Source organism: Pezoporus wallicus, unplaced genomic scaffold, assembly GCF_028554395.1.
Source record: "Pezoporus wallicus isolate ANWC-B61680 ecotype Strahan unplaced genomic scaffold, APGP_CSIRO_Pwel_v1 scaffold_6362, whole genome shotgun sequence".
In the NCBI taxonomy this organism is placed as follows: Eukaryota; Metazoa; Chordata; class Aves; order Psittaciformes; family Psittacidae; genus Pezoporus; species Pezoporus wallicus.
In genome coordinates, this window is record NW_026637663.1 from 10,188,438 (window position 1) to 10,216,029 (window position 27,592).

Genomic DNA, 27,592 nt, shown 5'->3' on the forward strand with positions numbered 1-27,592 from the left:
CCATCAACTGCTGGAGTGCATTGGGAATTGCAGTGGGAATTGTGCCCAGGTGTAGACTGCTCAGAAAGACCTTGTGCCATGCTCACTCTCAAGGGTGCCACACACACCCTTGGCACAGGACTGTGTGTGTGGGTGGTGACGCAGAAAGCTGTGGCAGGCCACAGAAGAGCACACCAGGGTCATTGCTGCTTTTTCCTTGTGCAAGTGCTTACTAGCTTAAAATAAAATTACAGTAACTAAATTATCACTCATTTCAACCATCATCCAGTCCAGAAGTAACACATATACTGATTTATGCGCCTAATGGATTGTCTAAGAGCACTTCGTTTCGGCTTTATACTTTTTGCTTTCAAACAGCTTTTTAAAATGGCACATTTAATCTGATGAGCTACCCTCTGTCGTACCTACATTATTAATTTATGAGGTAACATAAATTAAAAGCACTAGGCTTAAAGTTCACTGGCTACATGAAAGTTCAAATTAAAATCTCTGTAAGATACTGCTTAGCTTTGTGTATCTCTAGGCAGGACTAAACACACCTTTCATAAAGATTCACTCTGTGTGTGCCAGCTGGGGGAAAAACAGAGGGCTGTGTTCATATTTTAGGAGAATACCTCAGAAGACTTGATTATTTTAATGGTACAGTCTTATCTAATGATTTTTTTGAGAAGGAAACAGCAGGACTTTTCAGAATGGTTTGTGTGATTATTTGTTTATCATTTAAATCTTGATTTTTATTTCATAAAGCACTAGGGCTAAAGAAAACACCAGAAGCTAAAACTAAATCTCTTCAACAACCTAGAATGCACCTAATGTGTTGGGTGAATGAAAGAATCATTGCACGTACCTGCACTTATCTTTACAGCTTTAAACCTGCATGTTTTAACAAGTTGTTTTTCACTAGGTCAGTTTTTTCTTTATACTGTCCCCAAATTAGCTGCCACTGATCTTTCAGAATTTGAAGATTTTTCTTCGAAAAGAAGAAAAAGGTTGCAGATGACACCAAAATATAGTTATTTCTCTAAATGGATCCAGAATACTGGGAGCGACAACAGTAGACATCTAATGTAGTAGATCTCACGTTGATTTACCAACATTAATGTCACAAAAATAACTTTTGATCTATATGCATATGGGCTCAGAATCAAGTCAGTTCTTCAGTGGCCAAAAGTTATCAGTGCCATAGTTTCACATGATATCTCGGAGAATGTGGGCCAGTTTCTAAAGGTATTTCATATGTATTTCTGCTAGCACAGAGGAGACAAGGCACTAACATGGCATTTCCAGCTATTCCAGGAGTTGGGTCCATTAGTTTGATCCTGACTAAAGCAAAAGTGCAACTCACTTCACCATGGCACTCACCTCCTCTTCTGCAGCAGGCAGAGAACCCAGCAACGCTGCACTGGTAAGCAGCTGCCTGGTCGCCATGCAGCTCTAAGGGGAAAGGTGAGCGCCTCATTTGGCGAGACTGAATTCTTCCTTACTATTGATTTTCAGCATTTTGTATTCATGAGTCTCTCATACCCAGCAGCATTAAAATGATGCAGTGTGGTTGACTTTTGGCATCCTACTGATTTATATTACTACTTAGGTGGGAGCTTTACCACCAGAGCAGACAGCATTAACAGAGTCATAAATAAGCTACAAAGGCATCAAGACATGATGAATGCAAGTGTTTTTGGCAAATGTCACTCAGTCAAGCATGTTTTCTTTCAAAAACCCTCACTCTATAAACTCTGTTTGTCTAATTCAGTACATTAGCCTTAAAATAATACCTATTTACTTTGTGTTTCTCAAAATAAAATCACTTTATAATTCAAGTTCCCATTACTTTCTTGGGGGAAAATAAAACCAACAACCAAAGAACAAAAAGAACCCTTGAAATTAAAAGATATGGCATCTGATTCTTACTCGAGTTAGATACAAGCCAGGAGTAACTTCAGATTAAACCAGTTTGGTCTCTACAGCAGTCTGTCAGGACTGAGCTTTGTGCTTGATATTGAAGTGATTAATTAAAAGAATGTGTGGATATTGTGCAAGCATACTCGTGGTCATCTAAGTCTCTCCTCCAGATGTCTGAACTGTTGTTGGTGATGTGTTATTGATGGGCTACTCTATCACTTCTCAGACTGTTTTCGCTTAATCTGCACTTGTAGCTGAAGACAAGGCCAAATTGTACTGTTAGCAAGTAGCAGTAGTAGTGAAGCCTTCTGCTGTAACAGTAGTGTGTAGTAAGGGCAGTGCCGGTGGAAGTCTGTCTGATATACACCTGCTGTGTGTATAGCATCAAGCTCCATCTTGGCACAATCGCTTGGGCTTAGCTCAGCTGAAGCACGAGCCACAGAGCTCAACTGCTGTTGATAACTTCTGGTTTTCAAAGTTAAGTAATTACCTCTTCCTGGTGAAACCTGTGGTTGCTGCTGCACCTTCTCTTTTGAAAAGGAAAGCATGGCCCCATGGGATGTGGGATAGGGGTGTGTTACTCACTAGGAGTTCTGGAGGTGTCTTCTCACTGCTATGCCTTGATGTGATACAGCTATGTTGCATTATTGCCAGATGATCAGCAAGTCATCTTTTCAGCTGCTTCCTTGGGGAAACTTGTTTTCTTAGGTAAGTTAAAGATTAATGCCATGGTTTCTTGCTCTTTGTGGGTCTTGAAACAAAATTTCTCCTCTAGCTGTGAAAAATGTGTTTTATAGGTTGCCTGTTCTTGAGAAAATAGGTGGTCCTGCAGCTCCAGAGTTTTTCTAGGGTAGCTTTCTATTTACCTAAGTCTTCTCTACACACTGAAGACAGTACCAGAGGTTAGGTTAGCAAGGAAATTTGCCACATACAGCTCCTCAGTGCCACGATGAATATCCCAGAACTGCTGGCTTGGAGCTGAGTGCCCAGTTTCTTCCTAAAGTGCGTGAAGAGAGCAAATACTTACAGCATAGAACAAACATGAGGCATATAAGGTAAACAGGAGGTAGCTAACACTGCCTTTGAGAGCTTGTGTCTTAGCTTCTGTGGGAAAATGGTTGTGGGTCCTTCTTTAGGAAACCACTCATTTCTATTTTAGCCTCCTAGTTTATATTTGGAGATTGTGTATTTCAGACCATGACGTTCTGAAAAGAGTTTAATGTTCATGGCTGGTGAAAAGCTTCCTTTTAATCTGAAGATCCTTCATCTGTTGAGGATCACCTCTTCTGGCCTTTTAGATCTATGCTAATTGAGAATAAAAACTAGATATTGCCTGATCAAGAGAAATACGTGTTCTTTACTCTTGAGCTTGGTTTGCAAAACTATTCCAAGGGTGATTGAATTAAGCGGTGTCCTGTAATTTTGTCGTCTTCTTCCATTACTTCTGTCTTCTCTGCTGTGGCTTGATGCTGTAAAATAATTACGTTATATGCCTCCTGTGAGGTAATGGTGCTTGAGGCAAGGACTAGAAAGAGAAATAATTGTTCTTGTTACCTGCAGACAGGGCATGAAACAATGTGTTTATGTAATGGCTTCTGCTTGGAAAAAGATGTTGTGCCTTGCAGTACTGAATGATCTCTGGTCAGTAGTTAAACTGCTTCATTAACGGGCTCTTCCTCTCATTATTAGAGCAATCTGCCAAGCTTCCATGCTGCTAGGGCTTTTCTCAGGACACCTCAAAACAAGTCCACCTATGCTGAGGAACCGAAGCAAGCTAGGATGAAGGGACCTGAGGGGTCATCTCCTCCCTTCCCTGTCTCCAGGCATGAGCTGCACACACAAGCAGAAAAGTAACTGGATTTTGTGGCTGGCAAAAGAAAAAAGGGACAGGGAAAAGAGTGTGTGATGATGTTTATTGCATGGGGAAAGAAGCAGAACTCTGAGGTGAGCATGGATATGCTGTTTTTCCAATCGCCATAACATGAAAGACAGAGTTCACAGCTGATCTTCTTTTTGCAGAAAGTGTTTTACCTTGGTTGTCATATCAAGTACCTTGACACCCAGGGCACAAACTCACTGAATGAGGACTATCCTAGACATGTTCTCCCATATTCTTTAAACACCAACAAAATTTAGGAAGGAGTGACAAGGAATTCTGCATGTTTTTTCAGCCCAGATCTGCATCAAAATATCTTGAAGGTAGCTACCTTTAAAGCTGCTTTATAAAAGGAAAGTGCCTATAAGGCAACAAACTTCATAGCTGTAATTAACAACTCTCAATAAGGATGGATGATACAGTGAGAAGTGTTGGAGGCTGGCAGTACTACAGAAGTGGAAAAATCCTTTTTGTCCAGCTGCCTAGTGGTTATGGACCATGTCCAGATTTCCCAGGATTGTTTGTGTTTGTGTGAAAAGGCAGCCTCATATATATGCACAAATACCTGGCTGAAGAGCCTGTTCAGTTCTGGTCTGCAGGAGTCTTGGTGTTAGAGCTATAAGCTGGTAAAAAGAGAGAAATAGCCAAAGGTGAAGGTTGGTAGCCACGTAGGTATACAAAGAGGGTGTCGTAAATTGAACAGCCCTGTCAAACAACTGCATAATGTTGTCTATAAACAACCATAGGGCTTTTTTTTTTTTTGAGGGAAACAATGGTAAGATATGAACTGATGAGCAGACAGTTTCATATATATATATATGTACTCGCACACACGTGTACAACTATTTCTGTATTTTAAAGTGCTAAAACACCTTTTCAATAGTAACTTTCTGACAGAGGATCCAGTCCAAAACAGAGAACACAAACAACATCTGGGTTTATTACCTTGTTTGCCTGCTTTGGGTGGTAGTTAGTGAAGACAGCCTATCTGTGGAAAAAAAAAAAACAACCCTCCTGCTGGTCTGCTTTTCAGTCCTTGGAGTCAGGGCTAAATCTCAGTGAGTTTAAAGAGCCTCATTTACTGGTCTGCTTTTCAGTCCTTGGAGTCAGGGCTAAATCTCAGTGAGTTTAAAGAGCCTCATTTACTTTGTGGCCTTATGGTCATTGCTATATCATTTGGGGCTCCTGTCTTCAGCATGCCTATATTAACCAAATCCACTGTGGCTACCTCATCTGTTCCCTGTTCCTCATATGCCTGACTGAGCACTTCCCCACGTGGAGCTGGTGTCGTTTGCCTGTGGTTTGTTAATTTATCAATCATGTTCCTTCAGGGCTGGGGGGCTGTTTACTTGTTTATTGAAGCTGCTTATTATATGAGCACTTAGAGACTGCTACAACATTTGCTTCCTGTCTTTGAAAACCTTCCACTGCCTCAATAAAACATCCAGACTCCCACAGGGAGTAAGCCTTTCATGAAGGATGGGATCTCCCATCTCTTTCAGCAGATGCAAATGTTAAACCCCAGGGATCTCAAGTCATCATGAGGGTCCCTTCAGTGACAGAGCAGTAAAACTTTGTGTAGCTCATTGCTAACACAGGGTGCCCTTGGACGGTATAAGCCCAGGTCCATTTGCTACAGGAAGACTCTATGTCTGTATCACCTGGCATTTGCCCTAGAATTTTTAGATTAATTTAGAAATGCATCTAAAAAATGTTTTTAAAGTACGTGGATTGGGATTTTTTTTTTTTATTTAATTCTCTTCAGTGTATCTGCTGTAGAGGCCAGCCAGACCAACTGAAAATTGTATCTTGCTTTTTCAGTTTTCTTCAACAGTCTTACCATGCTTTCAGCTAGACTACATACAGGTTTCCAAGTACAGAAGGATAAATTTCCAGCTATGAAAAGCTCTGCTATTAAATAGCACACTAGAAAATAGAGAGAATTGCACCTCTACTTTCAGTACCTCTTAATAGTACCTAGGAATAACAATGATGCTACAGCTCTGTAATGTTTTCTGATACTTTCACCATCTAACAAATGGGGCTGCTGTTAGACCATCTCACCATGATATCCAGAACATTAGTTCATAGAAACATGGAATAATTTCGGCTACTGGGGAGGGAGGTCCCTAGACCAATCTGCTCAGCACAGAGCCACCTCGTATCTACTTTTTTCTTTGTTAATGTTTAGTGATCTACAGACACTGAATGAGACATAACTATTATTATTCCAATTTATGTGTAGAGGCATGAATGGTACCCGCTCTGCTGCTGTTTGCCCCTTTTTGTGAGATTCACCTTAAATATTTGTTTGTCCTCAGGCAAAAACATGTTGATTCAAACCCTCAGGGTTTATTTTATATTAACCTTAAAATAAAATAAACCCCACTATAAAGTGTTTCTGCTTAACTTATTTTTAACAATCTAATATTTTCAGTATTTCATGAAGTTCTGTATATTAAATGTGATGGATCCAGTCAGCACTTGATCCTAGCTGGCATAGCTCCACTGGGTTCCATGACAGTATGCTCATTTCCATCAGAGAAGGGTCTGGCTCAGCGAATATTAAAAGTATCGAGTTAATAACTGTTTAGATGTGTTTTAAGTTTCATTCTTTCAGAGAGGATCTCAGGCTGTGACCAGGCTGAAATTCACCTGATCTCACATGTTATTTTTTTAAAATGTCTTTTGCTTCTGGAGACCTGAAGCAGAAAAACTTAATGTTGAAAATTAATATCCCAGAAGAGGGTACAGTGACATACAGCCAAATTATCAGCTGCCTTCCATTAATGGACCTGCAGACCTGCACTTGCTCATGAAATTTCAGCAATTAAGGCCAACCCGCTGAAAGTCTTACAGTCTTTAACAAAGAGCTTTATCAATCTCATAGGTTTTTCAAAATTAAGCAACTGTGCTCTGCTGTAGTTCCAGGTCATCCCTATGGTGCTGTTACTTTCTGCCTTACCAAGTTCCATATGGCTTTTTCAGTAGAGTTGGACTCTTGATCACATAAAAGGGATAACTTTTACACAGGGGGAGATGATAAAGGTCAGCTAAATCATATATAGATTGGAGAAAGTGAGGAAAGAGCTAGGTGGCATCAAACAGAATGAGTGAGGTGTTTGAAACAAGGGGGTGGTTCCTATCAATGTGCAACTGAGCTGTCAGTAGCCTGAAAAGCAAGAAAAGAGTAGTTAGTGCATGCTTGGGAATTAGAGATGGTGGGATCAAATGTGGCCTGCCATGTGAGCAGATTGCATGAATTCTGCTTGAATGTGACGCTCACATGAATTATAGTTCCTGTTGCTCTTTTACAAGCTAAGCTAAATCAGTAAATCCTATATGATTTTAATGGATAGTGTGCTTACTGTGGTGTTGCTCATGTGCTGAGTCCTGTGGCTGGTTGCAGATTCTGAGTATGGGATATAAAATCATAGAATAGTTAGGTCATCCTGAGATCATCTAGTTCCAACCCACCTGCCATGGGCAGGGACACCTCACTCTAAACCATGTCACTCAAGGCTCTGTCCAGCCTGGCCTTGAACACTGCCGCGGATGGAGCATTTACCACTTCTTTGGGCAACCCATTCCAGTGCCTCACCACTCTCACAGTAAAGAACTTCTTCCTTATGTCCATCCTGAACTTCCCCTGTTTATATTTGAGCCCATTACCTCTTGTCCTATCACTGCTTGGTTCGGCTCAGCAGCCATCCAAGTTATGGGGGTCCAAACATGTCCCTCAGAAGTATCTAGATGAGATTTAATTATGCCAGCAACAGTTACTGAATGTGTTTTCAGATTGGTTTCTTAACAGAAACCAATATGAAAATAAAATTTACCAAACCACTGAAGATATTTTCTTGGGATCTTTTCAAAAGCGAGCAGTGAATTGGCTTAATTTTTAGGTAAACAGGAGCCATAATGAGGTCATTCCTCTTGAAAATCATACCAGTTATATGTATAGTTCATTGTGGACCTTACTTCTGGCTGGCAAGTTGCAGAATGTTGTCTGTTTCTTGAGCTTTGTTTTGTTTTAAGGGTTAACAAAAAAACAAACAAACAAACAAAAAACAAAACAAACCCAGTCCCAGAAACCAGCTGGCTTCCCGGATATGTTTGCTGCAAGAAACCAGAAACAAGTGGTTTTGAGAAATTAGAGACAAGTGTGTTTCCTCCATGGCAATTGTGCTAAAAACAAACTGGTCTTTTTGTCAGTGTGGCTTCAGACACTTTCTACTATTATGCTGCTGTTATCTGGAGTCTTGTTACCCAAAAAGCCTTTGTCTAGTGCAGAACAGTAAACACGCACAGGTTTTTAGGCACATGTAGAAACACCTCATTAGGAAAATTTGAGTGAGAGATGACAGATGATGTCTTGGTATCAATCTAATGCCAGAGACCGAATGTACAATGGCAGATCATCCCTCTTCAAGTAACTCAGCTACTGAAGGCTTCAGATGGGTTTACCTTCAGTGGGAAGCTTGGTATTTTCCTGCCTTTGGGCCAATAGCCATGACCATACAGCTCCTCTGCATGACGCGTGCTGATGGCACCTACTAGATGTTGTGCAGCTGACAGGAAAAAGATGCAGCAGTTCATTAGTTTTGTCATTTTGTCTAATTCAGGCATTTTCAAAAGGAATGGCACTGAAAGCTTTGTAGTACTGAAGGTGCATAATAATTGCATCAAAATTGCCCATCTGCAGCTAAAGTGAGATAATTGCCTAGGCGTATTCACGTTTGCAGAAGAGATTTTGAATAATAAATGTTTATAAAGCCCTTCTGTCATCATGTTATCCAGTCCTCACCCCATGAGCCAAATTCTCAATTCATTTACAGGCTTTTCAAACCAAAAATATCTCACGTCAGTGCAGCTCTGGAGCTGGAGAAGATGAGAATCTGGACTAGTGTAAGTCACTTGAAATTGGCTTCCAGCTCCCCAGCAACTTTTACAGTCCAAATTGAAAGAGAGTAATCAGCAAACCCTGCTGGTTCCCTGCTGGTGTTATTTTCTGTATCTTTAATAATTAATTTGACTAAATTACTGCAGTTGAGAGTTGCTGGTACTGGTTTTCAGTGTTGCTGAAGGGTGTTCTGAGGGGCAAGACTTGTCACAGGGTCAGACCCAAAAAAGGCTGAGACGCATGTCGTGTTCTGCAAAGAGGCATAAATATGTACGTGTGGTTTCCAGCAGGTGCTTCTCCCTCCTCAGGAGCCTCTCCTTTCTCTCAGAGGTAAAGCCTGAGTGGATCCATCCTTAGAAAACACAGATAGGCTGCAGGACTGGCAGCAGCAGGTGAAATGCAAGCCCATCTTAATTAGGTTTATCACAGCTGATCTAACCTGCTCCTCCAGATAAGCTCATTAGCATGGACTCAGCTCACCCAGGGCTTTAAACATAGTCCCTCCGTGCTTCACAAAGCGCAAACAGCTGAAAGACATGTCCTGGTTTAAGTGCATGCTTACCTGGTCAACCGTTCTCCGCAGGAACGCACTCTGTAACTGCTCCTGTGTTTCCATGCACTCCGTTTTCCTGCCAATTGAAGATGCAAACAGCACCGACCAGATGAGATTTGTTGCTGAAACTTTGTTATCTTATGCTTTTCCAAGACTGAATTAATTGATTTTTCCATTAGACTTGATGTAAATCATGATGTCCCTGTCATCCTCAGTATGCCTGACTGATTCCTAATAGCTGCCTTACAGTTTTCACAACACGTCTTGTGCCTCTCCCATGCTCTCCTGCAGCAACAAGAGCTGCTCATTCTAACCCAGCACTACTAAATGAGCAATCATGATGGTTTACAGTGGGATGGAAAACATTTCCAGCTAGATGACAGGTTCAGCTGCTTTCTGCTACTGCATGCCACTGGTATTTCTGCATGAACAGAGAAGCTGCCATTCCTACTATGGGATCCCATCAGCAAAAGAGCCACCTGCTTCCCCCATGGTCAGCTTACTCTGCAGCTCTTGAGCTTATAAATCCTTGGTGCTGTAGCGAGATTTCACCAGGCTATACCTCTTGGATGGCCCCAGCATGGGCATGGCAAGGCTGTCTAGCTCTCCAGCACTGGGAATGTAGCCAGCAACTGTCGGAGATACCTAAGCTGATGTCCCCAGCCACCTAGAGAGAGCCCTGCACACCTCACGAGGTGTTTTGCATGCCTGAATCAGTGAGGTTCTTCAGGTCCCTTCACTGGATCTGAACAGCGCTCTGCTGGAGGAGTGACACTCACTGGTACAGATCCAGGAGAAAGTGGGGTAGCAAACAGGCATCACCTTTGCCAGGTTTCTGAGCAAACAGTTTCACCTCAGAGGCTGAAACCGCATTGCTGCTCTTGTCACTTTCCCCAGGAAACAATCTGAAAAGAAATTCAGACTCAACACTAAAATTAGCAACAATACAAACTACTGTTCAGTGCATTTTTCTCTCTCTCAAGGCCTCAAGTTTATTGAGTAACCTCTTTCTCTCTCCGCCTCATCACAGAACATTAGGGTTTGAGAATGGGCTGAGCCCAGCCGCGGAAGCTCTTCATGCTAGTTGCGTAGGCGCGGTATTGACAGAGCCAGATTTAACACAGTTTACCCGGTGCACAGTGACAGTAAAACAAGCCAGATTTTGTGATATGTACACTGGGGGGGTTGGATAGGGATATTACAGGGCACTGTGACTCTGGGTGACTCTTTTCTTTGAGGCTCAGTGAGGTGTCAGGATATTTTGGGTAGCATTTTTGAGGTCCTGCTGCTGCATTCTCTGCTCTTACTGAAGACTGTGGTGAAGCTATAATAACTCAGTTGGAAGGAGTGGTGAACCTGTAGTGAAAGCTGTTGGAAGTGTCTCCTTATGGTTGTGTGTGTATGTATGCATGTGTACATATGTGTGCACATTTGCGCCATTTGAATGCATGTGCTGAGACCCTTTACGCTGCAAGAGCAAGGCTATCTCACAGGTGATACAGTCTGGTTTTACTTGTGTCTTCATACGGTGTCCTGCAGACTGGGAGCTCTCCTGTGGAATACAAACTTGGAAAAGAAAGGAAAATGAAGTCACAAATTTTGTGCTTTCTAGCTCTCAGGTAAATGTGGGGTCATGCCCTTGACTGGAGTGGAAAAATATGTACCTTTCCCTATGGGTCTCAGTGGAAAAGCAAGGGCTCCAGGATCAGGTCCCAGCTTGTTTGCTGAGGGAGCTGACACTTGCTTTTTCGCAGCAGGAAAGCTGCTTATTCTCAAGCATCTGTCTCCAAGTGCTGTCTGGTGCTGCTCTGAAAATATCTCCTCCCAACGAACAGAGCTGGAGCCCCAGGACAGGGTGAAAGGCACCCTGAGCACTCTGCTGCCTGCATGCATGGTGGTGCCTGCAGCGCAGGGTAACTTGTCACTGGCCCCACCACCCTGGGCTGCTCTCATCAGTCTTTCTGCTTTGCACTGCAGATCAGGGATCAGGCTGCTCTCATCAGTCTTTCTGCTTTGCACTGCTTTCCATCCCACTCATGTTCAGTATAAAACGAGTGCCCTCAACAGCCCTCTTCATTCTCCATACACCTGAACATAGAAAAAGATCCCTAGCCCTTTGGTACATGCTCCTACCTCCACAGCCACACACAGGTACTGTCCCCACTTCCAAAGGGCAAAACTCCCCCTCAGCAGGGTTTTTTGACTCTCTCCTTGGCTGGAATCCCACTGTGGCTGATGCCTATGCGAGAGATGCCGTGCTTAACCTTCCTAACTCTATTTTATAATCCAAATTTGATCACCCATAATTCCTTTTGAAATCAGTGGGTGGTGACAGTCTTCAGCCCACTGGAAATGTCAGTGTATTAGGTACCTGAATATGAATTTATGTTTTTAATTTCATGTGATCCTCCTGGGATTTCAGTGTGAAGGTGGAAAAATGCGGTAATTCCTTGCAGCTTGCTCATTTGTGCTGCCTATGGGTTATTATAAAATTCTTTTTATATGCTCTTCATGACAAATCTAATGAATCTCATCAACACGAAATCATTTGTCTCTGTTGGTTTACTTTCTAGGATGATTTGTGTATATATTATATGTGATTGCAAGCCATTTCCTAACACAAGTAAATCTCAGTTTTAAAGATCTCTGGGGATGCTCCAAGATTTAATAACAGACTCATATAAAGCACAATTATGCCACTCTTGCAGTGAACATGAGTAAACGTGGATATGAGGAGTTGGTAAAGTAGTAGTTTATTTGTTATTTCACAAATTATACTTTATAATTAGTAAACTGTCTTTTAAGAATGCATTGACCACGTACCCTAAACTTGGGATTTCATCCTTGTTTTCAAATGCACTGTTGATGCCAAAGAGAAAAGGTTAAATGTATTTTAATGAATGAGCATAGCAATAAAGTAAAATTCACATCAAAACCAAAGAGCGAGAATTATCCGGTAGATTTTTTTTTTTCCCCCACAATGTATCTTCAAGGTATTCCATGTTTTGCTATTGGGAAGCTGACAGTGTTTGCTCACTTCTCCCATAAAATCTTAGAGCTGCCTCTCTCACATGCTGGGAATATTTTGGTTTATGGCTCAGCCCACCTACCAACTATTTCAGCTGTTGAGATGCTGTGAGCTAAAGAATGCATTCATCATCTTACACGTTCTTCAGATGCCGTGAGCAATAAGGAGACTTAGCTTTAATCTTGTTCTTTGTCTTATTCTTTGTCCCAGGCTTGGCACTGGCTTAACTTAAGCCCATACACATTTTCCTTGCTGAACTGTTCATTCATGTGTTTTTGTTCTCTTTTTATGGACTTCTAATTGCCTACCTCTCTGAGCATGCATGCTAGATTAAATCTCCTTTATCAGAGCCTGTGCCACCTTTTCCTATCTCACACAGCTGTGTAAGTATCGTTATTGCTTAATATTTGTATAAAATTAGCATCCAGCAAATCCTGATCCACACCAGCAGCCTGGGCTAGGTGCTTTTCCAGCAGGGATAAACACAGTGTCTGTGCCACAGTGCATGCAGTCGAGGTTAAGGCAGAAATCTGCTAAAATCTGCTGGTTTTCATTTAACTGGTGATTGGTGCTGACTTCTCCAGCTGCTGTTTGCTGCCCTGTGGAGGAGGGCTGTGGTCCAACAGTACCTGCTGAGGGAAGGCTGGACAGAAGGATGAGGACATCAGGGACATGGTTTTCCCACCCCTTCATGGACCTCACCATGAACCTAAGTAACACAGGATGTGATGCAGCAGCACAGCCTGGCAGATGAACAGGAAGGGAAAGAATTACAAAAGTCCTTATAGATAAGGATCAACGCAGGTTTTTCAGAAGGCCTGATTCCTCTTCTGCCTGAGATCCACTTTCTGACAATATAATGCCTCAATCTCATGTCAAAACATGATGTAAGATGGCCAGATTCTATTAATGACAGAGAAAGAGGAAGCCGTATGTGAGAAGCAGGCAAATGACAAGTCTTGCTGTGAAGCTCCCCCAAGAGGCTCACAGTACTGAGCCCACCGTGACTGGGCTGGCTTAACCAAGAGACGTTTGTGAAATCCAAAGTCGACAGAAATCTCAGTCTTAGAAAGATGTAAACCTGCTTTTCCAGATAACAGCAACAAGTTATCTGGTTAAATTAATCTGCGTCTGAACTTAAACTGAGGTAAGTGCTTATGGAATATGTAGGCTGTGATACATCCCCAGCAGTGTTGCTGTTAAATTTTTCAACACAGCCTGCTATGCATGTATAAGGATTCGCAGGCACACCAGAACAGGCAAACTGTGCTACTCTCCTCTGCTTTTAACCACTCTCAGAACAGCACCGTGCGTCCTCTTTGCCTGCTTTCTGCTATAAACCCAACCATTTTCATTTCCTAGGCAGCCCATTGCACGTGGCTGCAATTGCACTAACCATAACTGCAACCAAAGGGTATCCGATCCAAATTATGTAGCGCATTCTGATATTGGTCTCTGGAGCCGCAGATCTGGGCGAGGGCCAGAAAAGCCATTTTACAATTATAGTCTAAGTCCAAAGTCATGGGCTTTATAAATCTGTTATTAAAAAAAGAGAAGACAGAGCAGGCATGCCCACAAGGCAGGCATTAATCATGGCCGATACAGTCCACTTCTCTCCTAGGGGAAAAGCAGCAAGGTGTCAGCAGGAGCTGACTCCTGCTGCAAGGACACCCTGTGCTTTTTGCCCTAGCAGTGATTTTACCCTGTCATAGCAGGGAGCAGATTTTTCACTGCTGTCTTGTGTGGCTGCTCTGGAACCGGAGTGTGATCCTGGAAGTAAGGATCACAAGGTCATTTTCCAAAATGAAGGAAGGAATAAGCATGTCACAGGAGTAGAAGGTGGAAGACAAATGAACCTGGTAATTTTTTATCTAGCTTGTCTTGGCTCTCCTCACTTGGCTTTCCTCACTGGAACTCGGTTTTCAGAACCAGCAAGCAGGAGGGAGACTCACTGCAGAGCTTTTAACTGTTTCTCGCAGAAAATCACAGTCCCACACTCCCTGTAACTCCCTCTACCCATTAAATCCAGGAAGATGCCATAAACTGCAGCTGTATGTCACAGAGCTTTTTCATTTTAGCCAAAAGTGAGTGCTGTAAAAATGGATGTGTTGCACGATTTACTGCAGATTAAAAGGATTGCTGTAGATTAAAAGGAGGTTGATTTCTATAGTCAAAAATAGTCAAAAGAACAGAAATTACTTTTGTGACTCTAAATCAAGTTACACTCTGTGACAGTCTTTCCTGATATTCTTACGTTTTATTTTAGAAATTCTCTATCATAAAAGGATGTTCATCTGTGCTACAGTCAATCACATGGTATCTGATCATCTAAATGTAAAAAACTCTTTAACAGGCTCTATTCCAGACACTTTATTAAAGCCATTACCAGAGATACATCAAAATGTAATGAACACAGAAGCAGATAATGATTGGAACATTTCTAGCTTGAAAAATGCACGATCTATTCCGATTAAGGGAAATCCAGGTTAAAAGCTGTCATTTTCATTTGGCAGTTTCAAATGTCGCAGTCACATTTCCGAGACAAACCCAGATTCCGTGTTCGTGAGTCACCTCAAGTTTACTGTCAGCAGTCAGTCTCTGCCACTTAAACATCAAAGGCTCTTCTCACAAGGTGCTCTTGCTAGACAGTGTATCTTCCTCCTGGGTAATCCTGACTCTTCCTCTGCCTGCTACACTAATTCCCAGAAGGTAGTGGGACTGTTTTCTCTCCAGAGAGGTAATCTTAGTGAATCCCAGCCACTCTGTGGAGCCACACCATCACTGTGCCTGGTATGGCTATTTCCCTGTCACAGGAAGAAGTCCCAGATTTGGTAGACCATGCACACACGGCACACTGCCCAGGGCTGACAAAGTCCCAGCTGAGCTGAGCAGGATCTTATCACAGTGGTTCATATCATTCTGTCAAAGACAACAGAGCTGCACTTTGGCTCTGCACTTCCACCTAAGCGGTTCAAAGCACAGCCAGAGACGGGACAGGGCTTGCCTGGACCCTGGCTGGTAATTCCTGTCTGGTCCAGGTCCATTCCTTCACAGGCACCTCTGAGTGAATGCCTCACTGACACAGACCCAGCAGAAGGGAAGGCTCACACTGTAATATTATTGCAATAATTTTGATGCTGAAAACATGAGTACAGCATTTGGACCAGCAGATGGGTTTTTCCAATTCATTAACTCAGCAGTTCTGCATCTTTTTCTGAAAGTTCTTGTGTTATTACTGTTGCAGATAAGGGCTCCTTTCTGGTTTCTAATAATAAAGTAAATTGGTACCTTCAGAGGTGACTGGGTTGAAATCCTAATTTGTGGGTTCACAGCCAAGATCAGGATGGCGCATTAGATGCTAGTGAGGCACTGGCTCGCTCATCAGGGTAGTTTGCAAAGTGCTTCTCTGAGCAGAACTGTTTTCCTTGCAGCGAGGATCACATAAAGCAGAGCCAAAAGAAACCATTTAGTAGGCAATAAAAATATAAAAGAACATGTACATTAAAAATGTCACTAGGAGGGAGAGCAGTGTGTGCTGTAACAGCCTGATCCAAACCACACTGATGTTCCCTCTGCACATGCACTCTAATGACAAGATCCTACTGCTTTGTGCTTTCCTACTTATGTGGCACCATGCTCCAGCCAGAGACTTTCGATGTTCTACCATCTTTTATCGTGTAAGAGTAAAGTCTTAAAAATATGAGGTACTTCATCTAAATAATTTTACATTTTTAAAACACAGAGCTCAGCACTCTGAAGCACTGTATCTGTGGAAGGCTTCAGACTCAAAGGAAATTTCTTCCTGGCCTCTGAAGAACAACTACATCTCCCATCCAAGCACATACATAATAATGGCTAGCATCCTGTTCAGAGGGGCACTCACAGTTTCCAGCAGTTTTTAGCCACAAGCACCATTTTGCTTCACCATCTCAACTTTTAGTCTGGTTTTTACATTTGACAAATCTGAAACTTAAGTTCTGTTTCCTTCAAATTCCTGACTATCCTTCACCACTGTTCTCATTTCTGGTCTTCCCAAGGGCTTCAAAGAAATCTCATTTCCTTGTAACCTCTAAGCAGCATAATCACCTCAGTGCCGTAATATCTTTGTTTACTTGTAGAATGAATCAGTTTTATCTCATCTCTTTCCCCCTCCTTGTATTTCTTCTCTGTTCTTTTTAATATCATGCTCACTTTACTTCATTCTGAATGAAGCAGGTGAGGGCTAATGACCCCATTAGATGTTTATGTTCTCATTTTATTTCTAAGGAGGTTGTTGGCTAGAAAGTTGAGAGTAGGACATAGCAGCTGGAGGAAAACTCAACATCAAATGTGGCTGCTGTAATAGCCAACAGTGGGGTCACAAGGGTAACCCGCGGGTGCCACTCCACACTTCCAGTAGAAACTAAGGAGGTAACTTAAAGTTTTCAAATGGAGCAATTTCAAAACCTCTATCGGTATTTTTTGTAGGTTTTTTAACCTGTTCCCTTCTACAGAAGTTTCTGTTTCAGTGAATGTTTTGTTTCCCAGCTAATTGAATGAAAACAAAAACCTACAGCTTTTTGACCAACACTTGTGGAACGTCTTGCACAGCTCTTCACTGGAGCTGTATCTACCTAACTCTTCATGAAGAAACTCTCTTGGAGTTCCAGCTATGCCTCCATTTCTGTACTATCCAATCACTCTTTAAGAACACAGTAGGTGTCAGTACTTTTTACTTTGCCTCTTTACTGTTCTAACAAGAAAGTGCTTATATGGGGTGCCTAAAATTACATATTTCTCTTGGACAACTGGTAATTGATTTCGAGGCCATTTTCAGTTATTGTATGCCACTTGAGAGACCTAAATGCTCCAGTAACACAGACTCATTCAATTGGTGTTACATATTGCTCTGGTTTTACCATTTATATTAAGGTCTTAAACAAAATTAATGCAGACAGCAACAGCAACATGTCATAGAACATGTTTACTGAAGGACTAGCCTATTGAGAGGAGGGTCAAAACAAGTAAAGCTGTTTGGAAATATGAATCTCAGAAGTGCATCGTATTTTATAACACCGTCCTTTTGTGACCAGACTCATCAGCGGTACTCCTTCATGTGACATCCGACTGCCGAGTTTCTCAGTCTCTCATGGGCTGCTTTTCAAAGATCACTGTGCTCAGAAGGGTGCTGTTACATCAGACTCTGGGATGAGGGTAGATGCCGGTGTCTTGAGACCTCCTCACTCCACTTCCGTGGGTCGGTCGTTCAGGACTCTCCCCATTCCACGCTGTGCTGCTGTGGGGGGGATTGGGATGACATTACTGAAGGACAGAGAATAAGGGAGTATGGGGCAGAGTGCTCTGTTTTTGTGTTAAATTGACATCAGCAGTGTAATTAAAAAGGCAAACAAACTTCAGACAGAAAAGATTCACCTGTTCTTGATACAAGGTGCTCTAAAAATGACCACAAATACAAGTATTCAGAAAGGATTATTTCCTTTCTGTGTCCCTGTTTACTTAACACAGCCAGAGTCAATTTGTGGGTTGTGAACGCCAGTTTCTCTGTTATGTCAGCGAGCTCCCAGCTTTCTTTTTTGTATAACTTTGTTTCTTTTCATTGACCAGCTACCAGGTTGATGGTGTCTCCTGACTCACGTGCCTTCTTGTTCCCAGCTGTCACAGTATCCTGTCATGGTGCTGAACAGTTAACACTTAGGCTATGAACCTGACCTATTTCCCTCATTTTCTGTATTACAGCACGATGCTGCTATGGAGTAAGGATTTAGAGGCAATAGTTTATGGCCGTGGCCTGAGGCTGGCATCACCAGGGAGACGGGCCATGGTCTGGCAGGGTTTTGCCCAGCTGGAGCAGTATCTCCACACAGTCTTTCTGACTAACTGTAGGCATAAAGGTCCAAAGTAAACACACATGTGAGTGTATGCATATATGCGTATTCTATATACATGTTCCAATATATGTGTGTATTTCACATATATATATGTGAATTATATATATATTAGTATTTCATTAATATTAGTATTAGTTTTTCAGTAATAGCTATCTCAGGGTGTTTGCATAGCCAGGATTGTCACCGAGACATTTCTCTCCTCCTGGTATTGCCCCTTGTCTTGTTCCTTACCTCCCCCAAGAAACAACAGCCCAGTTCCCCTTCTGTCAGCATTGTGCTTCTAAATCAGCAAAGCCGAAACCCTCCATTTCCAGAAGCCAAGACAGCAGGTACTAGAAATACTCTTGCATGCTCTTTTGTCTACCTGTACCAACTGCTACAAAAAATCCAGCTCACAGGAGGCCAGCTTCTCCTGGAAGTTTCATTTTGACTGTTCCAAAAACTAGTAAGTGGTGCGCAGCTGAAGAGTACAAGCTGGATATAAATCACACCAGGCCAAGTTTAAGACATCTGCAAGCAATCGCTGCACAGTTTCAAACTCTGCAGGCCTTTCACACCCCGAACATCCACTGACGACAATGGAAATTTTGGATGATGACGGAGAGCAGTGATGATGTTGAAAGCCTTGAGAGCCCCGTGTTTAGGTTTTCTCTGCCTTAGTTTGTATATGCTATCCCTCACCACACACTAAATGCTGCAGAAACGCTCGCTTGCATTTACCTCAACACAGCCCTGGGAAATAACAGTGAGCCTGTACCCTCATGTCCTGCTGCCGAGCCGAGGGGCGACAGGCTGGCTGTCGGACTCAGCCAAGCTTATGCTGGGAATCTGTGATAAGGCATCACCATGGGCCTCAAACTCAGCCTCCCAGCACCTTTTCCAGCTCTTTCCCTGGGAGACTTTTCATCTTTTCAGTAACTGAAGTGGTGTAACATTGCTTGAGGTGCCTCTCCAAACTGCTGCAAGGAATTGCTCAATCCACTTAAGTAACATTAAAAACAATGCGGGTTTGTGGTTTGGGTTTTTTCACCCCACCAAAAAAAAAAATGTTATTAACTCACCTTTTAAAGGCCAAAATTAACAAACACATTCATAAGACAGCCTGAGCTATGCAGGACACAATCAGGCGTGACTGGTGCCAGTGTATCTCCCAGGACACTCTGGACACAGCCCCTGCTCCTTAGCACAGCACCCAGCTGCACTGGGCAAGGAAATGGACCTGAAGCAGTGGGAGATCCTCAGGAAGGCCTGAATTCATTAGCACTTAGCTGCTCTGAGAAGTTGATGTCCTGGTTTTTTGATGGCAGTCATTAGGTGTGTGGTATGAGCAGGAGCCCTGCCCCAAATACAGCAGGAACCCTCCTTCTGTGTGCCCTGTGGGTATGCCAGTAACTCCCAGGCACCTGCGAAGCTTTCATTCCCCTCACTGCCCCTTCCAGCTTCAGCCGCTGCTGCTGTGAAGAGGAAATGTCCAGTTCAAGTTTCCTGCTGGCCACTGCTCTGGCAGGCTCTAATAAGGTTTAGGGCTGATCCTGTGAGCCGCACCAGACCAAGTCAAGGGTTGCATCTCCTTAGGGCTCAATAATGAGCTGCTCCATGAAACGGGCTTGGAGTGTAACTAAAAACCTCATCTCTATGTCCAAGTGTGATGTCTGTCTGGTCTGTGGGTGTTTGGAGCTCGCATATAGCAACAGTATTGCATTTTATTTGTATAATAGCAATTACCTAGAAGAATATAAAGCAGTTCAAGCCCCAGGTACCTCTAGGTTATAAAGCCAGAGAATGCTAGATGATGTACCATTTGCAGCTTCAGCTGTCTGATCACACTGAAAGCTTCTTGACAGGAATACTTGCTGCATTTCCCAAAATGGCACGTTGCCACTGGATGGATGGCAGACCCACAAATGCCAGCCTGCCCCATGCAGCATGTTGAATGAAGGCTTTTCAGCAGGACCTCTTGGTTGCTGTGATAACACACCCCAGCGTGAGCTCAGCTAACCCTGGTGCTTATGGACAGATGTGACTCCACAAGGAAATTTGTTGCAGTGTCTGCTTACACTGCTACAGCCGGTGCTGTTCCTCTGAAGGATCAGCAGTGTTGTAGTGCTGCTGAGCGACTTTACCTTCTCCTTAGTGCTTTCCCTGATGTCCCATCAGAGATGGCTGGTGGCCTGCTCCCACAACAACCAACCTACATGCAAAATTCTGCAGTACCTTCTGGTGCAAAACTGAAATGAAATAGTCATCCCAGTGTGACCCTCCTCCCGCAGCCTTCGCTGCAGTCACATATGTAAAAGCTGTAGAGCGTATCCTAGGACTACTGCTCTTCATTGCAAATGGACAGAGGCAAACCGAACAGGTTTAGTGCCCCAGGCACAGCAAATCGTGGAATGGAGGGCCATCCCACAGGGGAAGCTGCAGATGTTTTCCTGTGTGTCTGCAACCCAAGACTCCCACACTGGTGTTTGCTAAGGCAGTTCACAGCATGTGAACCTTCCCCATGGTTTGGTCTTGTTCTTTTAAACTTTTTTTCTGAGTGTTAGTTTAAACAGTATCTCATTAATGCTTCTGAGTGTGTGCTGAGATCTGTCTTGGAAATGGGAATCAGGTGGTTTGTAAGATTTGTATTATTTGCTTCTTTTGGAGCCGTTCTGGTGTTTTATGTAAATCCATAGCTAAGCATTTCCTGGGACCATTTATTGTGCAAATGCCTGGTTTGGCACGAGTACAGTGCTCAGTACAACCAATTGCTTCTGTCTCTCTAATGCAGAGATGGAAGATCAGCCTGGAGATTGTTTTGCTTCATTTAAGAGAGACAATTTTCTCATTTCACTGCATTTTCTGCAAATAAGCTGGAAACTCTCAAAACAATTAAAAGTTTAAAGGCAGAGCATCAGTCCCACACTGTGTATAGACACAAGTAACAGCCAGTATCAGATGCAGAGATTTAAAAGTGGCAGCTGGATGCTGGATTGACTTCTGTGGTCATTTCTTGCATTTAATAGCATAACAACATGCATGGGATGATGGGGATTAACATCCATTCCTGAGAAACTGCTTAAGCCCCTGAACAATTATTTCTCCATTCATGTCATCGGGTAGGTTTGGTGACAGCCCCCAGATCTACCTGTTGATTTAAGCTTCAGTTCAAGCCTTTTTTATGTACTGACTGCACAAATTCACTCCCAGAGCTGAGAAAAGCAGTCATGGGGTATCTGACACCAGGAACTTCTCCATCCTTTCTTAGTTTCAAGGTTTGGTGTTCTCTGGCTAGGTCCTTGCTTTTCTCCTGCTGCAAGCTTGGGAAGGGGCTGTGGGTTGTGGTCTGTCTGTGTTCCCTCCTGCAGGAAGGAGATCTTCAAGGGGCTTTCCGGGGCAAAGCGAGTGGGAGGGGTTTTGATTTTCAGGCTTGCTGGCACCCCAAGCCTCCAGACTCCCTCCCTGGGGTTGATGCCATCCACATCTGGAAGGTCAGAAAGGTGAAGAGCTCCTTGCAGGCACCATCAGCTGCAGCTCTCAGGTCTCAGCCGGGGTAGGATGAGCTGTTGGGGGTCATGGCAGGACTTGGCACCCCGCAGTCCCCCTGAAGGGAGCCCCCAGTTACTTGAAGCTGGCAGTGGGCCACCTTCCCACCTCTCTCCTCCATGGTCTGATGTGCTGGGTCCTACGTTATACCTCAGACAGCAGAACCCTGAGACCCGTCACCATGACCTTCCCACAGGTGGGCTTGGGGTTAGAACACAACCCTGCGACCCACTCTGCTTTTCAGCTGGGGACCCCCCTTCAGGCACATGGAAGGACAGCACGGGATGAGGATCCTCGTCTGGACACCCCAGGGAGTGTTAAAATCTTCAGTGTGGTGGCTTGAGCTAATGTGCTTGGCGTGGACCTTGTCTTACTGGGCTGGAAGCAGCACACGAGCGTCGCATGGCGCAGGACAGCATGGTCTGTGAGTGACCTGCTGCTCAAATTTCCTGCCATGTAAGATTTGTAGACATGTTCTGAAATTGACCTGACCCTGAAGACAGGAGGGCTCAATTAAAGAAACTTTTCCTTGTGAAATCAGCTGCAAAAATGGTGCTTTTATGACAGGCTGCACTTGCTGCCTTGTCCTTTTTAAGGGCAGGGTACTCCAAGCTTGAGATATTCTGGCAGTAGCCACACAGCTCTTCTCAGGCACAGATCTGGTAAAGAAAGGGAAGATGCCTGATCATGATGAGTCACTCACTGAACAGCTTAGCAGTGTCCCATCACCAGCCATTATTAATTAAACAGCCACTGGAAACATGCCAGGCATTTCTCAGGAAGAAAAAAAGGGACACCCCTTGCTTTGGAGTCCAAAAACCAGCGCTCCCCCAGCCCTGGCCATGGCCTGCGATGTGCCCCAGCAGGCAGTCCAAGCAGCGGGGCACGCTTCGGATCTCTGCCCTATGGAAGCTGAGGAGGAGCTTGTGCCCTCTCAGCACAGGGGAGCAGCTTTCCTGAGCTGATCCGGGCGCACAGGAGGAAAGCTGGAGGCAGGGGGGCACAGGTTTTGTTGTAGGAGCCTTGGACCAGCGGGCAATAAAAGCCATGGCAGGAACCCTGGGCACCTCTCTGCAAAATGCTGAGGCTAGCGGATTTATTCACAGTGTTTCGTGATCTGGGACACACCACAGGAGCCTCCGTGCAACTGTTCTGCTGGCACATGAGCCTGCGGTGACTCAGGAAAAAGGCGCTCAGGGGCTGTCTTGATAAGTTGGCTGTAAAATAAACATGCGGGAAAAGCAAATCCCCGGCTATCCAAAGGTGCAGCCAGAGGGAGCCCTTATCCTGCCTCTTCTGAGCACCCAGGGAATTCACCTCCCTGTGCCCAAGCTTGCACATCTGTAAAATGGGTTTCACAAGCTCACCCTTCGCTTGCGCTACCTTGAAATCCACCCACCAGAGAGGCTGGTTTTGTCATGACTGCCCTTCAGGTCAGCGCTGGCTCAAGAGGGAAGGAAGCAGGCCTGGAGGCATGATCCTGTGTTCTTGGAAACACCATGCAGGTTCCTGGAAAGCATTTTTTGAGGGATATTATGGCTTAACTTGTATCTCTTATCTGTACCTCAGTATTTGACCTACCCCCACTTGTTAGCATAATGCATGAGGGCTGCTGTGGATGAGTTATAGGAAAATGACCTAGGATTCCTCTTTAAACTGGGAGAAATTAAACTTGGGTATAGTTTCCTTCCCTCCTATTAACAGCCAGGGCACATCATCCATCATCTTTGCTTTTGGATACTGCACCTGGCTTGTGAGTCGTCCCCCCCTCCCGCCCCCCGAAGATGTGGCATGATATATTAAGTCCATATATCTTTTTTCCTATGTTGAATGGAAAACCTACAACTGTTAACAGTGCATCTGCAGATTATTTATCCATGCAGGCCTCATCAGTACATGGATTAGGAAAATATGTTTTGCCTGCCAATCTATAATCAAGAGGACAGATTCAGTGCCACAGTGGCAGCTTTCCCGTGCTCCAGGGAGGTGATGCTCACTCTGCTGAAAATGAGGAGCAATTTAGCCAAATTCAATTTGCAGGTACAGACCTTGCAAGGTCAAAGTAAGAAGCGCAGTCTACAAAGGAGAAAACACCACCTGCTAGTAACAACAGCAGATCCAAACCTGCTTTGGAGGAGAAGGCTCTGGTATGAGCACTGAGATGGTGAAAAAACTGTGACAGAAGCTAATGGTCTGGAAAGGAGAAATAACCAGCGTGTGCAAAGTATCCCCTTAGGATGCGTATTCCTCCCAGAAAATCTCTACTTTGCTGCACCTTTCACAAGGATGTTATAGCGGCTTCAATGGCTTATTAACCTCTCTGGCACAGGTTTGCTCTGCAGTGAGTTATCAAGAGACCAAACCGCAGCCCAGGGGAATGCACTGTGTGTGCTTTTTCTGGTTCTTGCCAACCTTTCCTCTTCATAGGGGTCTTTTTTTGCAAAATGGGGGCAAAAAAGCGTTCCTTCCAGTCTTGGCAGAATTTTATACATTCATCTGCACAAGGTTCAAAGCAATGGAGAAACCTCCTGGCTACCTAGCAATGGTTAAAGACAAACCAGGCAGTGGAAGATGGATAGTGTTAAACATAATGATGATAATCTATGATAATTGTGAGCTCAGTGGGGAAAAAATGCAGCATTATCATCATTTTATTCGCAAGTTTTATTTGACTGCAGCACCTGCTTTCAATATGATTAACTCTTACTTAGCACACAATTTTGGTACCGCCAACTTCTGATTTACTTCACTGGGCATGTTCAGTTCCAGCAACGGAGGTATTTTGCTAGTACTGTTGTGCTGAAGACATGCCTAATGGGGCAGAGCTAATTTGCCATTTGCTGGGTTAATGAAGATACACACTAAAATGATTATGAGCAAAACCAAGAACTAGTACATGAAAGATTAGGAAACCAGCAAACAATTTAGAGTGAAAATACAAACAGTAAGTTCTCTGTGCCTTAGGCTTTCCTTTAGTATTTTTCATCCCAGCACAGTTCCTGTAGTGCAGTAGCATCTAAGTTTTTTTTCCCAGGTGACATTACATGTTTGCATAAGGCCAAGTTGTCAGGGGCACCCTGTGACAAGTGTCAGGGGACCAGAGCCCCCATCTGGGAGAGAGAACCACTGGTACGTGCAGCCTGGCTGGTGCTGGTCAAAACTTGCTAAACCTTGCTTTGGGGCTGTTACTGCAGGGGTTTTTTGCCACAGCGGCGTAAAGTGGGCTCAGTTATGTCATGTGGTGCCTAATGCTTTATTTTTTACATTTTTTTTATTAGTTATAAGTAATAAATTATATTATAAATTCTATAAAACAGGTTTCCGTCTGTCCCCATCGCTGTCATCCCATGCAGACGATACCCTGAAAGCCAGGCACCTACTTCTGCCCCAAGGTGGGCTTTATGGTCTTTACACCACCCATCCCAGTTGTCATCCTGAAGAAGAGAGCAGCCAGGCCAAGCATGTGCTGCTTTTTCCCACCTGCACCATCCTGTTACTCTGACACACAGCAGAGGTGCCTGCTTCAGCAGCCCCCTCAGCAACACCCCATGGCGGGCACATCCACTATGTAACATCTCTCTGAAAACACTTCCCACTTCCCAAGGGCTATGTATAACAATGCAGTTCTCTCAGTTCACATGTAGACCTCCTCCCAGCAGTGTAATCCTGCCTTTTATTTCAGCTGTGAGCCTTCAGATTGTCTGTGAACACAGATACAGCACATCTGAGTGGGAGCAAGCTTTTCTTTTTTACTGCTGCAGTGGTTAAGCCAGTACACTTTCCTTCCAGTATCCATCCTTTGACATTTCCGTTCCAGTCTTTCACAGGCTGCTGTCCTCGGCAGTCAAAGCCAGAGGAGGCTGGTGGTGTCCCTGCCGGAGCAGGGCACTTCGCCATCACTGCACATTTGTCCCAGGAGGAGATACCAAATGCCACTTCCACCCCAGCCCGGAGGCAGCCAGCTCGCTCTGGTGCAAACAGAGGACTCCCTTCGTGTCCTGCCATGGGCAGGGAGAGCTGCAGGAGTTTGTCCTGTAAAACCTGAAGGAACCAATACCAGCTCCCCATCTGACCCATGTTTTTGGGATACCTGGGCTCAGGCCTCATTCTAGGGTCCACAGTGCTGAGTTGGGCTCCAAAGAATGCTGAACGCTCACAGACTGCCCTCCAGGCAGGGTGGGGGGTTGTCTTTCTTAAAAAGTGACATTTCCATTAGCAGATGAGATTGTTAAAATGCTCATAGTTAGGCTCTTCTGGTGCAGTCAGGCACATCTGGAGTACCACAGGACACCAGCTCTGCTTTTTTCAAGGCATATCCATAAAACATCAGGATACTCATTGTGTACAAAGCATCCTTGTTGGCAAAACTGAAATTACTGGACAGCAGGAGCAACTGTGTCCAAAATGTTCTGTTGAAATATTTAAAGTTGAAGGCTGGTTTTTCTGGAGTAATTTCTTCCCCCAACTGTTTGGGGACTGAAGCATAGGTTATATCACAGTCCTGTCTTGCTTCCCATGACTATTTATCTACCATTATGCACTGACAACTCTCTCTATCAAATGCTTCCATGTATAGCTTCACAAGCTGTGTTATGGCACTGAGGAAACATCACTTTCCCTGATAAGTAGTAGCGAACCTGAGGAGACAACTAATTGTGAGGGGGTTATTGTACACGATATAGCCATCCTAGGGCTTGAAATACACATTTCCCCTATTTCCTCCAACTTCACTGAAGGTGCCAGGTCCAAGAAACCCATCTAACCCATAGTCTTCCCCCACAAAGCACCCGCAGTTCAGCAGTGCACCCATTTTGGACAACAGGGCTCTCTGTGCATGTGGGTGAATGTCTGGTAGCACCCTCCACAACATCAGGTGTTCTTGGAGAGAAGCTCCCTTACAGCTTTATGCTGGATGGGAAAACCCCTGCCATAAGGAGGTCTCCTTTGGAAGCTGGAGCCAACTTGCAAGAAGAAATTTGCAATTGGTGAAACCAGCCAAAAACAGCTAAACCCAAGCTTTATTGTACAGGTCTCAAAGGGAGAAATGCAGCTTGGGGCCCTGATCCATGCTAAGGCAAGGTTGTCCTTTGGGACATCATGGAACTACACTGGGTGCTTCAGGGATAGGGGCGAATGCCAGGTGGTGCTAGCATATGGATCCAGTGGTATCTACTGAACAAGAGTTGGGCCCACAGTACAGTAAAAGCACATGTTCTACTGTGTGTGAAATTGTGAAACCCAGTTGTACGGGTAGGGAACAAGCTTTTGGCAGGAGGAACTTTTCTTTCCCAGAATGAATCCCAACATAAATTCCATTTTAGTCCTTTCATTTGGCTACATCCTTCCTGTCCCTCTCCTATTAATCTTACTTAAGATCATTTAGTTTAAACTGTGCCCAGGTTTATGTTTTTACCTTCGGAGCATTAAACTGGCTGCCTGTGACACCCTGGCAGTGCAGCCCTCCCCAGTGTCTTTGGTTTCTTTAGGTAATCACCTGATATAGCCCCATCATCAGACTCCAGATAATGAGCCTTACGTGCCCAGTCTCGGGAAGCAAAGAGCTTGACTTTCAAAGCAGAGTCAAAATCTGTTTGGCTTCATTGCCAGAGGAGAATTTAACTTTGCTCAGATTTTGCAAAACACTTCATTGAAGTACTTGAGGGACGCGGGGGTTGCGGGTTTGAAAGCAAGCAGAGCCAGCGCAGGGCACGGCACCACCACTGGCCACCACCTGCAGACTTCTGCAGGCTGCACCCTTGGCCTCCAGACCTCTGCATTTCTTCCTCACGTTACCGAATTTCCATGCAGGCAGCACAGCTGGCAGCTACAGTTCTGCAGCTCGGCAGAAGCAGGTTGCAGGCAGGCAGGTGACCCAGGCAGCCCCATCCCAGCCCCGACCCTCTGCCTCCCCAGAGCT

At 44.2% G+C, this 27,592-nt stretch overlaps 1 protein-coding gene across 4 annotated transcripts in view; it reads left to right on the plus strand.

Moving 5' to 3' along the window:
- SLC35F3 (solute carrier family 35 member F3) overlaps positions 1 to 27,592 on the plus strand; it is a 167,160-nt gene that overhangs the window by 127,607 nt on the left and 11,961 nt on the right. The window lies entirely within an intron of this gene.